Consider the following 19044-nt stretch of genomic DNA (forward strand, 5'->3'; position numbering starts at 1 on the left):
AGGTTGGCCGGTCACGGGAGGTTGGCTGTGGGAGCACACTGACCATCAGTGGGCAGCCCCTGCATTGAGCATCTGCCCCCTGGTGGTCAGTGCATGTCATAGCTACCAGCCAGTCAGCCGGTCAGCTGGTCGGGCCAGTCATTCGGTCACTTAGGCTTTTATCTTATCTAATAAAAGAGAAACATGCAAACAATAAAGATTTAATCTAAAAAAAAATTTTTTTTTAAAAAAGAGAAACATGCAAATTGACCATATCTCTGCTACACTCATACACCACGCCCACCAACCAATCAGCGAGTATGCAAATAAACCCAACCAAGATGGCGGTGGCCAGGGAGCTGGAGCGAACAGGAGGCTTGGGTTGCCCCTGGCGATGGAGGAAGCCAAGGTTCCTGCCTGCCCTGCCGCCCTGTGCTCCGCTCAAGGCTACAAAGTTTCAATTACAGAAGACAAATAAATCCCAGATACCTGCTTCCAGCTGGCATGGCCTCCACTCAAGGAGGGTCTGGGAGCCTGGGTTGCCCAGGCCCGTGGCTAGCCTGTAAACAGTCATCAGCCCCTCACCAGGCTGGCCAGGCACCCCACTGGGGACCCCCTCCTGAAGGGGGTGTGGCCAGCCTGAAAAAAGCCCTCAGCCCCTCACCCAGGCTGGCCACACCCTCATGGGGTGAGGATCCCCGCTGGGGGTTTGGCCAGCCTGCAGTCATCAGTCCCTCACCCAGGCTGGCCAGGCACCCCAGCGGGGACCCCTACCCTGAAGGGGGTGTGGCCAGCTTGGAAAGAGCCCTCAGCCCCTCACCCAGGCTGGCTATGCCCCCCAGCAGGGACCCTCACCCCATGGGGGCATGGCAGGCCTAAAACCACCACAGGCCCCCCCATGTCCCAAGAGAACCCCCACCCTGATCCTGGACACCCACGGCAAACCAGCCATCTGCTCCGCCCCCCCCCCCCCCCCCCGCCATGCACCAGGACTCTATCTATACTAATAAAAGGGTAATATGCTAATTAGACTGGGAGACCTTCCAGGAGACCTTCCGGACGTTCTTCTGGGCAAAGCCATGGTGGTGGGACCGAGGTAGAAGCGGTTAGAGGCCAAGAGGGGAGGGCAGTTGTGGGTGATCAGGTGAGGGGTGGGGCCGTTGGGGGTAAGCAGACCAGCAGTGGGGCCAGTTGGGGGCAAGCAGGCCATCAGTGGGCGTCAATTGGAGGTGATCAGGACAGCGGGGGGGGTGGGGGGGGAGTTTGGAGTGAGCAGGCCAGCAGGGAGGCAGTTGGGGACAAGCAGGCCAGTGGGGAGGGAAGGTGGGGGTGAGCAGGCCAGCGGGGGGGGGGGGGGGGATTGGGGGTGATCAGGCTGGCGGGGGGGCATTTGGGGGCAAGGAGGCTGGCGGCGGGGGGCAGTTGGGGGCGAGCAGGCTGGCAGGCAGAGTGGTTAGGGGCAATCAGGCAGGCAGGCAGGCGAGCAGTTAGGAGCCAGCAGTCCCGGATTGCGAGAGGGATGTCCGACTGCTGGTTTAGGCCCGATCCCTATAAACCGGCAATAGGACATCTTTCAAGGGGTCCCAGATTGGAGAGGGTGCAGGCCGGGCTGAGGAACACCTCCTCCCCCATGCACGAATTTCATGCACCGGGCCACTAGTATATATAGATTAGAACCTAAACCAGAACAATAGCCCAACTCTGCTGCAGGCTAAGAGGCAGAAGTTAAAAAGTACCATCTTCAACAAGAATGAATAAGACAGTCTGATGTCATGAAAAGAGCAATAAGGTTGAGAATCCTGCCCTCTAGTCTTGACCTTACCTCTGCATTGCACTCTGGGGAATACTGGCTCCACATACACTAACCAAGAGTAAGGATGGGAAGAGGCTGCAGAAGGCATTTTTTAATAGCTCCTATCTCTAGCCCTGACTCATCATAACCACTCTGTGGCACTCAGGTACACAACTATTGAGTATTAAAGGTGGCAAATGGGGAGAACGGAACCAACTGCAAGCTCTGCAACTTCTTAGTCTACTGTAGACTTCTCCATAAGTTACAAGTTAAAAGTAGGACTGTTTTCATTTGGAGGCTTAAAAAGTTAATATTTCTCAAAGGTCTGTGGGTTGGTTGGGCTCAGATGGGAAATTCTACTAATCTTCCTTAGAACCTTTATGCAGCTGCTGTCATCTGCCAGCTTGATGGGGGCCGAAGACGTTACAGTGGCATCGTTCACATGTCTGAGGCATTGATATTGGCTGCTGGCTGGACACCCTGCCATGCATGATCTCTAACCATTCGGGAGTACAGCACACATTCACTAGATAGTGGGTGGAGCACTCCAAAACAGCAAAGTGGGAAGCTGCCAGGACTGCCAAGGCCTAGGATCCACAACTTGTAAATCACTCCTGCTACATTCCATTGGTCAAGGCAAGTCCCTCATCATACACCACACCTCACTGAAGAAGCTACAAAAGAAATAACTATAGGTTTTTCACCACAGGTTTGCCACCAGAACACAGGTGTCATGAAAACCACCACTAACTCAAACCCAAAATGGGAAAAGACTCATATCAACATCACTGTCATTAGACACGAACATTCCAGCAAGTCTACCACTACTGGCCATCTGATCTATGAATGTGGTGGGATCAACAAAAGAACCACTGAAAAATTTGAGGAGAGTGCAGAGATTCAGAAGGGCTCCTTCAAGTATGCCTGAGTCTTGGATAAACTGAAAGCTGAACGTGAGTGAGGTATCACCATTGATATCTCCTGTGGAAATTCGAGACCAGCAAGTATTATGTGAACATTATTGATGGCCGAGGACACAGAGACTTCATCAAAACATGGTTACAGGCACATCTCAGGCTACCTGTGCTGTCCGGATTGTTGTTGCTGGTGTTGGTGAATTTGAAGCAGGCATCTCCAAGAGTGGGCAGACCCATGAGCATGCCCCTCTGGCTTACATAGTGGGTGTGAAACAACTGATTGTTGATGTTAGCAAAATGGATTCCACTGAGCTACTCTACAGCCAGAAAAGATGAGGAAATTGTTAAAGAAGTCAGCACCCACATTAAGAAAATTGGCTACAGTTGTCACACAGTAGCATTTGTGCCAAATTCTCATTGGAATGATGACAACATGCTGGAGCCAAGTATTAATATGCCTTGGTTCAAGGGATGGAAAGTCACCCATAAAGATGGCTTGAAGCTCTGGATAGCATCCTGCCACCAACTCGTCCAACTGACCAGGCCCTGCATCTGGCCCCCCAGGATGTCTACCTAATTGGCGGTATTGGTCCTGTCTCTGTGACAGAACTGAGTGGAGACTGGTGCTCTGCCGGAAGCCGGTCCACCCTTGCTGCTTGACACAGTCGCTCCAGGGAAGAAACATCTGCACAGCTTATGTTTCAAAGGACCTGGTGTATATGGCATATGTTTGCTCCCCCTCTTAGCGCTATGTGTTTTAAACAGGACCACCTCCCCGAGAAAGGTTGTTTCCCCAGGTGAGCATTTTTCCCTGGAGGTAGGGATTAACAGGACTAAGGAAGAGAATAAATCAGTGAAACCCCCTAGTGTTACAGAAATACCATGTACTACTTATGAAGAACTTGGACTAAGACTGTTGGCAATAAATTTGGGACTTGTTGGGCCCACATCCCCAGGGGTCTGCTCACCAGGGAAAGCACCAAAGCCTATATCCCTGGAGATCCACCGACACAGGACAGTCCCAGGGAAGGCAAGCAGCAAGGCTGGGAGGACATATAACCTTTACTGGGTAGGAGAATCTCCTTCAGTCACTTCCTTGTATCTTATCAGTAGAGCAGCTGTCTCCGTGTCCTTCATTCTTCGCCGACTCTGTCCACACCTTTGGGAACCCCTGGACCTGTTGGGGCTGGACCTCAACAGTGTTCTCAAACCCGGAAGGTGGTCACCTTTGCTCCAGTCAACGTTACAACAGAAGGGAAGTCTGCTGAAATGCACCATGAAGCATTGAGTGAAGCTCTTCCTGAGGACCATGTGGGCTTCAACGTCAAGAATGTGTCTGTCAAAGATGTTCGCCAAGGGAAGGTGGCTGGTGACAGCAAAAATGACCCACCAACGGAAGCAGCTGGCTTCACATCTCAGGTGATTATCCTGAGCCATCCGGGCCAGATATGCACCAGTGCTGGATGGTCACACAGCTCATGTTGCTTGTAAATTTTCTGAGCTGAAGGAGAAGATTGATCGTCGTTCTGGGGAAAAGCTGGAAGATGGATGGCCCTAAGTTTTTGAAATCTGGTGATGCTGCCCTTATTGACATGGTTCCTGGCAAGCTCAAGTGTGTTGAGAGCTTCTCTGACTACCCTCCTGTGGGCCGTGTCAGTGTTCGTGACAAGAGACAGACAGTTGCTGTGGGAGTCATCAAAGCAGTGGACAAGAAGGCAGCTGGAGCTGGCAAAGCACCAAGTCTGCCCAGAAAGCTCAGAAGGATGAATGATGTCATCCCCAGAGCGGCCACCCCGTCTTACTCAGTGGTGGGAGAACGGTCTTAGAACTGTTTGTCTCAATTGGCCATTTAAGTTTAATAGTAAAAGGCTGGTTAATGACTGTACTCATGGTAAAGCCTTCAGGAGGAAAGGAGATTGTCTTGTGGACCATTTGGTTCTTCTGTGTGTGTGGCAGTTTTTAAGTTATTAGTTTTTAAAATCAGTACTTTTTAATTAAAACAACTTGACCAAAAATCTGTCACAGAATGTTCAGACCCATTATTAAAAGAAAAAAAAAAAGTTTTAAAGAAGTAACTATAGTCTATGACAACGTGAAAGTGCTTCCAACTTACTTGGAGACAACATACAGAAAGGCTGTCATATATGAACTCAACACAAACACAGGTTGCTGATTCCACAGGAAGAATGTTGCACCTGCCTAATAAGGGGTATTAAGTACATATTGTGGTCATATCGGAGAAGGGATGGATCAAGAAGACCTGGAATGACCAAGTCAAAACTGTATACCAGTAAACAAGACTCAGTTTGAACTCTGTCTTAAAATGTGGATAGAATGTGCACCCATTAGTTAATGGCACTTAACAAGGGAGGTGGGACCTTGTGAATGACTGAGGGAAGAAGTGTGGTAAGGCGGAGACAATGAAATACCAGTGAGGGAGCAACTAAGATGGCGGCATAGGTAAACACGGGAAATTATTGCCTCACACAACAATTGAAAATTACCCCAAAGGACTGAGCAAACATCATCCAGAACAACAGGAAGGCTGGCTGAGTGTAAAGTCCACAACTAGAAGGAAAGAAAAGCACGCTGAGAGCCAGAGGCGCTGCGGAGGTGAAGTGCAGAGGTACGGCGGCGCGCGCGCGCGAGGAAAGGGGGTGGCGCCTGAGGACGCGGCTGTCTTTTTGAATCACAAACTCCCGACGGCTCTGAACTCCGGTTCCGGGAAGTCTCTGGGGACCCAGGTCTCATACGGGGAGAAGCTGGTCTGTCTGGCAGCGAGCGAACTTGAGGGCGGCTTTCCCTCAGAGGTGCTTGCAGCCGTTACCGGAACACTGAGACGCGCGACTCTGGGCGGAGAATCGGCCATGGCCGCTTTCTCCGCCCTCTGACTCCCTGAGACCCCGCCCCACCCAGGCTGCGGCAGAGGCTTTTGCATGTGAATGTACCTAACTGCAGCCGAACCAGGCAGACCTGGAACTTCCAAGAGAAGGCCCAAGGCCCCGCAGCGGCTTGCATTGCTTCACAGCTGAGCCTCTTCGTGGCTCCTGCTGTGTGGCCTCAGGCAGAGGCTGAATTAGCACCTCCTTAGATCCAGGAGCCACTGTACCCAGTGGTCAGAGGGGGTCCATCCAGACTGCAACTCCTCAGATCCATAAGGGACGCACTCAGGGAGCAGACTCAGTGAGCACCAAAGCCCCACTGAAGCAAGTCTTGCCCCAGAAGGGTGTCTTCAGCACAGAAGTTCTCCCACTTTAGACACAGCTGATTCTCACAGCCAATTGGCCTGGAGGTCAATTCCTCCCAGTGATCCTACAACAACCAAGGCACCAAGAGTGCACCAAGAGTGTCCACCCCAGGTAACTGGGGAGGCTGAGCTACTGGGCCCTACAGGACACCTGGCGCACAGGGCCACTCTATCAACACAGGGAAGCTGCCAAAATGCGGAGACAAAGAAACAGGTCACAAATGGCAGAAATGGAGGAAAGCAAACGATTGGATATAGAGTTTAAGGCCACGGTTATAAGGTTTTTCAAGAATTTTATGGAAACCGCCGATAAATTTAATGAATCCCTCAATAAGTATAGGGAGACCATGGAGGACATGAAAAAGGACCAACTAGAAATTAAGCATACACTGACTGAAATAAAGAATAATTTACAGAGATCCAGCAGCAGAAAAGAGGATCCCAAGAATCAAGTCAAAGATTTGAAATACAAAGAAACAAAAAATACCCAACCGAAAAAGAAAAAAGAAAAGAGATTCCAAAAATATGAAGATAGTGTAAGGAACCTCTGGGACAACTTCAAGTGTACCAACATCAGAATCATAGGGGTACCAGAAGGAGAGAGAGGGCAAGATATTGAAAACCTTTTTGAAGAAATAATGACAGAAAACTTCCCCTACCTGGTGAAAGAAATGGACTTACAAGTCCAGGAAGCACAGAGAACCCCAAACAAAAGGAATCCAAAGAGGACCACACCAAGACACATCATAATTAAAATGCCAAGAGCAAAGATAAAGAGAGAATCTTAAAAGCAGCAAGAGAAAGACAGTCAGTTACCTACAAGGGAGTACCCATACGACTGTCAGCTGATTTCTCAACAGAAACCATGCAGGCCAGAAGAGACTGGCAAGAAATATTCAAAGTGATGAATAGCAAGAACCTGCAACCAAGATTACTTTATCCAGCAAAGCTATCATTCAGAATAGAAGGTCAGATAAAGAGCTTCACGGATAAGAAAAAGCTAAAGGAGTTCATCACCACCAAACCAGCATTATATGAAATGCTGAAAGGTATTCTTTAAGAAGAGGAAGAAGAAAAAGGAACTCTTACCATTTGCCACAGCATGGATGGAACTTGAGAGCGGATAAATACCACAGGATCTCACTCATTTGTGGAATATAATGAACAACATAAGCTGATGAACAAGGACTGATCCAGAGACGGAGAGGCATTGATTGGACTGTCGGGACTTGGAGGGAAGGTAGGGGAGGGTGGGGGTAAGGGGGAAAGATCAACCAAAGGACTTATATGCAAGCATATAGGCCTAACCAATGGACATGGACAACGGGGGGGTGAGGGCATGAGCGGGGGTGGGGGGGGTGGGGGTAGAGGGTAACGTGGGGACAAGGACACATATGTAATATCTTAATCAATAAAAAATATATTAAAAAAAAAAAAAAAGAAAGAAATACCAGTGAGATAAGTAGGCATTGGCACTCCTATTTTGAACATAAGGAAATATATCTCAGAAAGGCTAGGTTTTAAAAAGAACCCTACTCAGGGTTTTAAAGCTAGTTATCATCAGGCAGCTATGAGAAACCAGGTCAACCTGCCCCAAAGTCTGTATTCTTTCCACAATTCTACATCACTCGACTACCGCCTCACTGAAGTCCAAAGCATGGGCACTCAATAAATAAAAATGAAAATGTTGCCCGGCTGGCGTGGCTCAGCGGTTGAGTGTCGACCTATGAACCAGAAGGTCATGGTTCAATTCCCAGTCAGGGCACATGCCCAGATTGTGGGCTCAATCCCCAGTGTGGGGCATGCAGGAGGCAGCCGATCAATGATTCTCTCTCATCAATGATGTTGCTATCTCTCTCTCCCTCTCCCTTCCTCTCTGAAATCAATAAAAACATATTTACAAGAAGTACAATTTAAATTACCAGCACCAGTTAATCAATGACTACATCAAAAATCTCCCTAGAAATTATGGAGAAGTCAGGCATAATGAAAATGTTAAAGAGCTGTATGTAGTACGTGGAACATGAGAAGTAGGGGATTAAAATGAGAACCCTGAGAAAGAAGACCCTACCAAAAAGAGCTCTGGTGGCTACCTTTTAAAAAAAGAAAAATAGAGCCTACCAGCCATTTCTACACGAGAACCTTTCATGCAACTATACTTCAGGGACAAGCCTGCACTGAACTACAGGTCTCTCTGCTAAGCTGCCTGCCTGCACTGTGCCAGCCTGTGTGAGCCATGTCCCGCATGGTTCAGGATTCGGGATCTGGAGAAGGGCTGCGCGCAAATGACAGAGACCAGACATCTAGCCCTTAGTCAGGCAATTCTGGTGACAGACAGACAGACTATCTTAAAGGTCAGTAAATTGCTTGAGCCACCATTGTCTCGACTAAACAATCAGTGCATAGCTCTGGTCCTTGCCAGGGCCCAAGGCTCACCAGCTCTGGGTTCCTTGTTTACACTTCTCTGAAAGTGAAGACAATGGGTGGCTTCCTACACCAGCCTTTATAAAGGAGTTCCTGGAATCCTACTCCAACCAATAGGACTGAGGTTTTTCCCATCCAATCGGAGCTTCACAGATCCAACCAACCAGAGTGGCTCTCTTCTGATCAATCAAGCCAGTGCCTCTTGGACCCCCAATCAAAGTATGAGGATTTAGAGTCCTCATTTGCATGAAGACAAACCAGTCAGGGATGGGGGAAGGGGGGTGACTTCTGTCTACATAAGCCAGCCCCACTCTGGCTTTGAGAACACTACTCTCCCCTCCCGCTTTCCTATCATCACCACCCACCTGCCAAGAATGCTCCTGGGAACAGAACAGAGCTGACCAACAAAGGCCAGAGCAGACCAGTATAACCGCACTCCAAATAGGGGATTCCTGTTGGCACTGAATTGACTCCAACGACTATGAGTTCATAAAAACAAGAAACAATAAAAAATAAAGCACTTATGAAGCTTCAGTAAAATAATATTCTATATCATGGTATCAAGAAGTACAATTTAGCCCAGCCAGTGTGGCGCAGTTCGTTGAGCATCAACCCATGAACCAGGAAGTCACAGTTTGATTCCCAGTCAGAAAACATGCCCAGGCTGCTGGCTTGATCCCCAGTAGGGGTCGTGCAGGAGACAGCCAATCAATGATTCTCTCTCATCACTGATGTTTCTATCTTTCTCTCCTCCCTTCCTCTCTGAAATCAATAAAAACATATTTACAAGAAGTACAATTTAAATTACCAGCACCAGTTAATCAATAACATCAAAAATCTCCCTAGAAATTATGGAGATGGCAGGCATAATACATTAATAGCCAACTATGGAAGCCAGAAATTAGCAGAATTTAGTCACACTAAGTCAAAAGTGGTGTGTTTCTATCAATAAGACTCTCCACATTACAGTGATTTTTATAATTATAATACGGTCTGAAATTTTAAAAAGACACTGCCTTCCCCTGCCAGCAATAAGTCTCTGTTCTTATTCTACCTGATACTTCTGTTCTTTCCCTCTCCTTCCTCTCCCTCCCACAGCCCCAATCATTTTCAAGCTCACACACTCACTCAGTCAACAAATATTTACTCTGTGCCAAGTTATGTATACACTATGCTAACTACTAGAAGTCACAGAATGTAAGACTTGGTCAAGGTCCCAAAGGAGGTGGTTGCCTGGAAAGAGACCAAAATGCAAACAGTTGCAATAGTACTGGGACAAATCCTAAACCAGATGGTGGTAGAGGTGATGTGTAGATGGCAGAGAAAGGAACATGAAATGCTGCCTGAAGGAATTCAGCCAGGAATGTCAAAGATGCGACCAGGCAGATACATCCCTGGCTTTCACCAGGTATATATGCAACCACCCACCTCCCTATCTCCTCTGATTTTCCTGAGTGCACCCCAATAAATTTAATTTTTTAAGAAAATCCTTGTCTTGTTCCTGATCTTGGGAAGAATGTATGCATTCTTTTTTTTTTTTTTTTTTTTTAAACATATTTTATTGATTTTTTACAGAGAGGAAGGGAGAGAGACAGTTAGAAACATCGATGAGAGAGAAACATCGATCAGCTGCCTCCTGCACACTCCCTACTGGGTATGTGCCTGCAACCAAGGTACATGCCCTTGACCGGAATCGAACCTGGGACCTTTCAGTCCGCAGGCCGACGCTCTGTCCACTGAGCCAAACCGGTTCCGGCAAATGTATGCATTCTTTTATCACAAAGTCCGACGTGAGTTGGTTTTCACAATGGCCTGTATCACACTGATAAAGTTTCCTTCTATTCCTAGTTTGTTGAGTATTTTTATCACATAATATTGGATTTTGTTGTTGTTAATCCTTACCCTAGGATATTTTTCCATTGATTTTTTGGGAGTGGAAGGGAGAGGGAGAGACAGAAACATCGATATGAGAGAAACACATTGACTGGTTGCCTCCCGCACGCACCCCGACTGGGGCTGGAGAATCAAGCCTGCAACCCAGGCATATGCCCTTGACCAAAATCAAACCCGCGAACCTTCAGTCTGCAGGCCGACGCTCTATCCACTGAGCCAAACTAGCTAGGGCAATGATATTGGATTTTGTCAAATGCTTTTCTTAACAGCTATTGAAAACATAATATGGTTTTCTTTATTCTATTAATATGTTGTACTACATGAATTTTCAGATATTAATCCAAGCTTGTGTGGACAAAAGGGGCCACATGCTACCTGACGAGCTCAGGGGAGGCCTGCATGGCAGTCTTGCAAACTGAGACCTAAAGTCACCACAAAGGACGGTCTGAAATGAAACTTTAACTAAAAGCAGTGATGGTGGGTAGTTACATCCTAGGCTGGTATCTTCACTGACAAGGTCAACCTTTACCTTAACTGAGCCTATCAGTCTTTTTGCATCTATGATAACACACCCTTGAAATGTCTGGGTAACTTGAAACTTCCCTTTTTCTGGACGCCTTGGGGGCACAACCTAATGTGCTGGGCGCCAGGACAGAGACCACAAATTCCTTCATTAGCATGTTAATTGTCCCTGTGCCCACCTAAGTATGTGTCTATCATTTTACTTTTTATCCAATCCCAGGGGTTTCCCTGCTTTGCTTTCTCCCGCCTCTCTTGTCTATCACCAGTGGATTTCATGTAACCCACCTATGTCCCTTTCCTTTGATTGCAATGTATAAATACAGATGTAACCCGCCATTCTCTGGAGCATTATCTCAATTCATTGAGGTCTGCTTCCCGGCATATGTCAACAGTTGGGCTCAAATAAACTCACAAAAATTCTTTACAAGTTTCAATGTTTTTTTTACGTTAACACTTGCATTCCTGGGATAAATCCCACTTGACCAGTGTATAAATATAATATGATGCTAGATTCAATTTGCCAGTATTGTTGAGAATTTTTTTGCATCTATATTCATAAAAGATACTGGTCTGTAATTTGCTTGTGATATCTCTATGAAATAGGAATTTTTATGGGTAAAATAGGCAGGTTTAGGGAATTTTTTAAATTAAGGGGGTCCATGGAAAAAGCACAGGCCTACCGAAAAAGTTACATTTCCGTAAAACAAGGGAGTTGGGGGGGGAGCAGAAGTTACATTTCTATAAGACAAGGGAGTTGGGAGAGGCAACAGTTACATTTCCATAAAATAAGGAAACTGGGAGTAGCAAAAGGTACACATTTACAGAATAAAGGGAAGGGGGAAGACGAAGACGAGGGAATAAGATAACAAGGAGGGCCTCACATGTCCCCTGTGAAGTTAGACCTTTGAGCTCAGGAGTTACTTCAGTGACCAAATCAAAGGGGAATAGCGACCAATCAGAGGGGATATCAAGGCACAAAAGATCTGCAGCCTTTAAAAACTGTAGGGAAAAGGGACTCAGTGGGATCCTTTCCCCCTCCCCACGTAGGAGTCTGTGCTTGTTCTTCAACAAGTTTCCACCTTTACTATACCCTCTTCTGTCTGTGGTTTCTTTCATTCTTCGACTCCAACGACAAAGAGCCCGGGAAAAGCCATCCTGCCCAGGGGAACACCGCGCATTCCAGGCCAGAATACCCTCATCGTCTGTGTGGTTTTGGAAGCAGAGAAAGGGCAGCCTCAAGGAGAAACGGGGAGCACTTCCTCTTGCTTTGCTATAGTTTGTTCTTCTCTTACTAGTTTCTGACAATGGTTACTGACTTAAGATCTTTCTCTTTTTTTAATATAGGTGTTTCCTCCTATAAATTTCCGAGCAATGCTTTTACTAATTACCCTAAAGTTATGGTAGGATTTTTTTCTGCATGAAGCATAATAGGTACTCAATGAGCATTTATTGTTGAACACTGAATGAGTGGCAGCTTTCTTTTAATTGTGGTAAAACATACATTAATTTACGTTTTAACCACTTCTAAGTGTACAGTTTGTTGGCATTAAGTACATTCACACTGTTGTGCTACCTTTATCACATGGTATGTTGGTTGTTTTATGTTTTTATTAATCACCTCCGAATATTTTCTACTTTTCCTTGTGATTTCTTCTTTATCCACTGGTGACTTAGTATATTGTTTAATTACCACATATCTGTGAGTTTCCCAAATTTCCCACTGTTATTGATATCTAATTTCATTCCATTGTGGTCAGAGCACATACTTTGTATAACATTTAAATGTTTAAATGTAGTGAGTCCTGTTTTATGGCATAATGTATGATCTATCCTAGGGAATGTCCCCCATGCACTTGAGAACAATGAGTATTCTACTCTCATCATTGATTTTTCTATCTCTTTCTCCCTTTCCCTTCCTCTCTGAAATCAATACAAATATATTTAAATATATATATATTTAAATATATATATATACACATATATATCTTTAAAAAATAGAAAATAAAAGCATGTGCCTGCATCTAGACCACATTTTTAAAAATGTCAATTATCTAAATCTTAAATTTTTCATGTTTTTCCCCCACTTCTTATGCTACTTATTTCATTTATATATAAAAATCAAGTCTTCTTTAAAAATACAAATGTTAGTTTCTAGCACCATTTTAAGAATTGGTTTCTAAGAGTGACACCTGTTTAAAAGGTAAGCTAAAAAGATCATCTACGATTTTCTAAGAGGTTTCTGGAACATGAAATCCCCAGATTAGGTGAATAAGAAGAGAGGAGAGCATTTGATATGTCACTTGATAGCAGAACAGCTGACATGACCATCCCAAATTTCCCGAGGGAGCAGGTTACAACCAGTTGACAAAAAGAAAACCCTATTAAGTACTGGTTATTTAATGTGAAGGCAGAAGGTGTAAGGCTTGGGATATAAAAGCAGAGAGTTTTTCTCTGTTACTGAGTAAAAGTTAAGCTAAGTCAAACTATAAAGAAGTAATGAGCAATAGTTTAAAATCTGGCTTTCATTTTAACAATTTAAACTAAGCATAGCAAAAATTAATAAGTAAAATAAGCAGAGCTACATAACATTTGAAACAATTTCCAATTCACTAAAGGATTACACAGATGATACTTTCTTTACCCCCCCCACCCCACCCCACCCCCCCACTGAAGCCTCTGCAAGAGCATTATTATCTCGCCCATTTACAGAAGAGGACCAGATGCAGAAGCAACATGACTTCCAGGATCACACAGCAAGTAGGAAACAATCAGGATTTGAACTGGGCTTCTAACTCCAAACCCAGGGCTCTTTCCACCAAGTCATAGCTTTCCTCCAACAATGGGCATGGGTCTCTAAGTATTGTAGACATGGATAGGATATGTAATTTAGGAATAGTTCACCATACAGTGGGGCCTTGACTTACGAGTGTCCCGACTAACAAGTTTTTTGAGATACCAGCTGTCTCTCCACGGATTTTTTGCATTGAGTTGATAGAGTAATTTGAGTTAACGAGCTCCTTAACGAGCTCGGTCTCCGAACGAATTAAACTCGTAAGTCAAGGCCCCACTGTACTTCCTGTTCCTAAATAAGAGCCTGAATAGAGAGGAGCAACTAGCACCTGGCCCAGCACCACAGACTAAGCAAGTGCCCATAGAGAACAAAGGAAGAGAAAGAACCACACATGCAGCAGCACACGTAGCCCTGGGAACGTATCAGCAATGTGCAGTTCAGATGCCAATGGCAAGCCAAAGGCATGATCAAAACCAGAAAAAGAAAGAGAGAAAAGGGTGGCACATAACCATGGGGAAACTGAGGGAAGGTAACAGAAACTCTCTGTACTATTTTTGTAACTTCTTGTGAATCTAAAATTCCAAAATCAAAGAAGAAAAAGTGAAAAGATACACATGATGTGGATGGGCTCTTGTCAATGAACTGGCTTCCTAAGTTCACTGAATTGCGAATGTGGCAGTCAACCTGCCAGGCATGGCCTTCAATGAGCTCCTGGTTCACTGGGGAGAAAAAGACAAGTGAACAGTCTATTCCAACACAATATCAAGGCACTTTCCTGTAAGACTGTCTACTTTTCTGATGACTCCATAGTAAGCAGGGAGTAAGGAAAGACTACAAAGAGTGAACCAACTGGTATGGCAACACTGCCTGAGGTGTGCGATGTCATGATTACACATGCTTTGGTCTCTCACCCTCCAAATCATTTCCCTGGCTTCCCATCCTTGCTCCCAGCAAGTCATACCGAGAACACAGAATCAGATGGACTGGGGAAACCTACACAGTCACAGAGCCTTCAATGTAAGGGAGTCCTGTGCTTGCTGAGGAAAGAGACCTGCAAGGAGGCCTCAGGGATTCATTTATTCACTGACAAATCAGATCTTACTAGGCTTAGCTTCCAACAATAGCTTAGAAAACCAACTGAGCAATGACAAAGAAAAGATTACTTCAGCCCGGCCAGTGTGATCAGTGGTTGAGCATCAACTCAATTCCCAGTCAGGGCACATGCCCGGGTTTCGGGCTTGATCCCCAGTAGGGGACGTGCAGGAGACAGCTGATCAGTGATTCTCTCTCATCACTGATATTTCTCTCTCCTTCCCCCTTCCTCTCTGAAATCAATACAAATATGTTTTTTTTTTAATTTTTTAAATATATTTCTTTATTGGTTTCAGAGAGGAAGGGAGGAGAGATAGAAACATCAATGATGAGAGAGAAGCATTGATCGGCTGCCTCCTGCACGTGCCCTACTGGGGATTGAGCCTGCAACCCAGGCAAGTGCCCTTGGCTGGAATCAAACCTGGGACCTTCAGTTCGCAGGCTGACGCCTTATCCACTGAGCCAAGCTGGCTAGGGCTTAAAAAACTTTTTTTAAAAAACACACTAGGGTGAATAATTTAGCAATATCTCTCAAAAATTTTAAAGGCATATAACTTTCAAACCCAAACTAACAACTTATAGGAATTTATATGTTCGTATGTGGGCAAAATCAATTATTATAGAATTATTCTTTGTAGCATTATTTATAAACTCAGAAGACTAGAAAGAACTAAATGTTCCTCATTAGGGGGCTAAGTAAATTACGCTATGTCACACAATGCCAAACTATTCAGCTATACTCCTCATTGAAAAAAAAAAAATGACGAAGCCTTCAAATGCTTACATAAATGATTTCCAAGATACATTAGGGGGAAAAGGGAAAAAAGAATAGTCTTTAGTAGGCTAACACCTGTACAAAAATAGAGCAGGGGAGGGAAGATAGGTATGTGTACATATATGTATTTTTTCATACATGTAATTAATAACATTGAAGTCTACTGGATAGTGGCAGATAGGATAGGAGGAAAACTTAAGTTTTAAATCATGTGTATGTATTATCTGTTCAAAACTAATATTTTACATCTTTAAAAAATTAATGCATTTAACTAACAGTTCTTCTCCTTTCTAAGTAGTCTAAACAAGATGAAAAGAATCTTCTTATACAACTATAAGAGATTTCAAACTTGCTCACAATAAAAAGGGACATAAGAATATCTCCTAGGTCTCCTTTTTTTTTTTTTTCAATCCTCACCTGAGGACATGTTCAGAGAGAGGAAGGGAGAGAGAGAATGTGAGAAACATCGACTGGTTGCCTCCCTACACACCCCAACTAGGGACCAAACCCGAAAACTAGGTATGTGTCCTTACCAGGAAGCGAACAAGCAACCGTTCGGTGTATGGGACAACGCTCCAACCAACTAAGCCACAGAGCCAGGGCCCCTAAGTATCTTTAAAAAAAAAAAAATGAGGAGAAACCAAGATGGCGGCACAGGTAAACACCTGAAATTGCTGCCTCGCACAACCACTTCAAAAATACAACTAAAAGACAAAACGGACATCATCCAGAACCACAGGAAGGCTGGCTGAGTGGAAATTCTACAACTAGAAGGAAAGAGAAAAGCACACTGAGACTCAGAGGAGCTGCGGAAGTAAAGTGCAGAGGTACGGAGGCTCGAGCATGGAAAGGGCTGGCAATGGAGGGCACAGTTATCTTTTTCAATCGGGAGGGAGTCAAGCTCCCGACTGCTCTGAACTCCAGTTCCAGGAAGTCTCTGGGGACCCATCTTCATACGGGGAGAAACTGGACTGTCTGGCAGCAGGCGGAACTCGAGGGCGGCTTTCTCTCAGAGGTGCTTGCAGCGATTACCGGGACACTGTGACGCAGGGCCTCTCAGGGCAGGACTGAGGATCATCCATAGCTGTTTGCTCCACCCTGTTGATTCCCTGAGACCCAGCCCCACCCAAGCTGTGCACAGAGGCTTTTGCATATGAATGGCCTGGTCCTTTATAATCTAATATTACCTAACAAACTGCAGCTGGGTCAGAGAGACCCAGAATATCCAAAAGAAGGCCCAAGGCCCTACAGCAGCTTGCACTGCTTCACAGCTGGGCCTCATCTGGGCACCTCCAAATCCCAAAGGAATCTGCAGATCTCTCTGTAGCTCCTGCTGGGTAGCCTCAGGCAGAGGCTAAATTAGCACCTCCTTAGAGATCCAAGTGCCAGTGTACCCAGTGGTCAGAGTGGGACCATCCAGATTACAACTCCTCAGATCCATAAGGGACACACTCAGGGGGCAGACTCAGTGAGCATCAAAGCCCCACTGAAGCAAGTCTTGCCCCAGAAGGGTGTCTCCAGCACAGAAGTTCTCCCAATGTAGACACAGCTGATTCTCACAGCCAATTGGCCTGGAGATAAATTCCTCCCAGTGATACAAACTACAATCAAGGCTTAACTACAACAAGACTGTGCACAAAGCCCACAAAGGGGTGCACCAAGAGTGTCCACCTCAGGTAATTGGGGAGGCTGAGCTACTGGGCCCTATAGGACACCTAGCACAGAAAGCCACCCTATCAACACAGGGAAGCAGCCAAAATGCAGAGACAAAGAAACAGGTCACAAATGACAGAAATGGAGGAAAGCAAACTACTGGATATAGAGTTCAAAACCACGGTTATAAGGTTTTTCAAGAATTTTCTAGAAATTGCTGATAAATTTAGTGAGACCCTCCATAAATCTAGTTAGACCCTTGAGAATATGAAAAAGGACCAACTAGAAATTAAGCATACACTGACTGAAATAAAGAATATTATACAGAGATCCAACAGCAGACTAGGGGATCCCAAGAATCAAGTCAAAGATTTGAAATACGAAGAAGTAAAAAACACCCAACCAGAAAAGAAAAAAGAATCCAAAAATATGAAGATAGTGTAAGGAGCCTCTGGGACAACTTCAAGCGTGCCAACATCCAAATTATAGGGGTCCCAGAAGAAGAGAAAGGGCAAGATATTGAAAACCTTTTTGAAGAAATAATGACAGAAAACTTCCCCTACCTGGTGAAAGAAATGGACTTACAAGTCCAGGAAGCACAGAGAACCCCAAACAAAAGGAATCCAAAGAGGACCACACCAAGACACATCATAATTAAAATGCCAAGAGCAAAAGATAAAGAGAAAATCTTAAAAGCAGCAAGAGAAAAACGGTTAGTTACCTATAAGGGAATACCCATAAGATTGTCAACTGATTTCTCAACAGAAACTATGCAGGCCAGAAGGGAGTGGCAAGAAATATTCAAAGTGATGAGTAACAAGAATCTACAACAGGGTTCCTCAAACTTTTTAAACAGGGGGTCAGTTCACTGTCCCTCAGACCGTTGGAGGGCCAGACTATAGTTTAAAAAAAAACTATGAACAAATTCCTATGCACACTGCACATATCTTATTTTGAAGTAAAAAAACAAAACGGGAACAAATACAATATTTGTATTTGCATGTGGCCCGCAGGCCGTAGTTTGAGGACCCCTGATCTACAACCAAGATTACTTTACCCAGCAAAGCTATCATTCAGAATTGAGGTCAGATAAAGAGCTTCACAGATAAGAAAAAACTAAAGGAGTTCATCACCACCAAACCAGTATTATATGAAACGCTGAAAGGTATTCTTTAAGAAGAGGAAGAAGAAGAAAAAGGTAAAGATAAAAATTATGAACAAGTACGTATCTATCAACAAGTGAATCTAAAAATCAAGTGAATAAAAAATCTGAAGAACAGAATAAACTGGTGAATATAACAGAATCAGGGGCATAGAAAGGGAGTGGACTGACAGTTCTCAGGGGGAAAGGGGTGTAGGGGGTGCAGGAAGAGATTGGACAAAAATCATACATCTATGGATGAGGACAGTGGGGGGGAGGGGTGGTAAGGGCAGAGGTTGAGGTGAGAACCGGGTGGAGGGGAGCTATCGGGGGGGAAAAAGAGGAACACCTGTAATAATCTGAACAATAAAGGTTTAATTTAAAAAAGAAAAAAAAATTAGTCCTGATTTTCCCAAGACCTAGGGTCCTCTGCAAGATGTCACTTTCAAACAGCCTTCTCTCAGCAAGAGCAGTGCATTCTTGGCTCTTGTCTGTGGCCACTTCACAAAATTAGACCATGGCATTCACAGAGCCAAGAGTCAGGCTCTTGGTCCCATGGTCACAGGCTAGATGCCTAGCCAGCATATAAAGAAGGCAACAAGCAGCCCCCAGCATGGCCAACCAGGTGAGTGTGTACCTGGTTCAGGGCCTCATATCCCTCAGGACAAAATAAAAAGGGGGTACATCTCTCTCCCACCCCCAGATTAGGAACCTATCCCTCTTCTCTCTTCCCAGGATGTACTCTAGGCTCTCTTATTTACATGGCAACAATATCTATAATAATAAAAGCATACCAGACGTCCTTCCGGACAAAGCTG

At 45.0% G+C, this 19044-nt stretch overlaps 1 protein-coding gene and 1 pseudogene across 8 annotated transcripts in view; one reads left to right on the forward strand and one right to left on the reverse strand.

Annotated features, from left to right (window-relative positions):
* The window catches only part of CLASP1 (cytoplasmic linker associated protein 1), a 293090-nt gene that overhangs the window by 257656 nt on the left and 16390 nt on the right, over positions 1–19044 (reverse strand). The gene's annotated exons all lie outside the window — the stretch shown is intronic.
* Positions 2505–4459, forward strand: LOC118662090 (annotated as a pseudogene).

This window comes from Myotis myotis, unplaced genomic scaffold (genome assembly GCF_014108235.1).
Source record: "Myotis myotis isolate mMyoMyo1 unplaced genomic scaffold, mMyoMyo1.p scaffold_m19_p_8, whole genome shotgun sequence".
NCBI lineage: Eukaryota > Metazoa > Chordata > Mammalia > Chiroptera > Vespertilionidae > Myotis > Myotis myotis.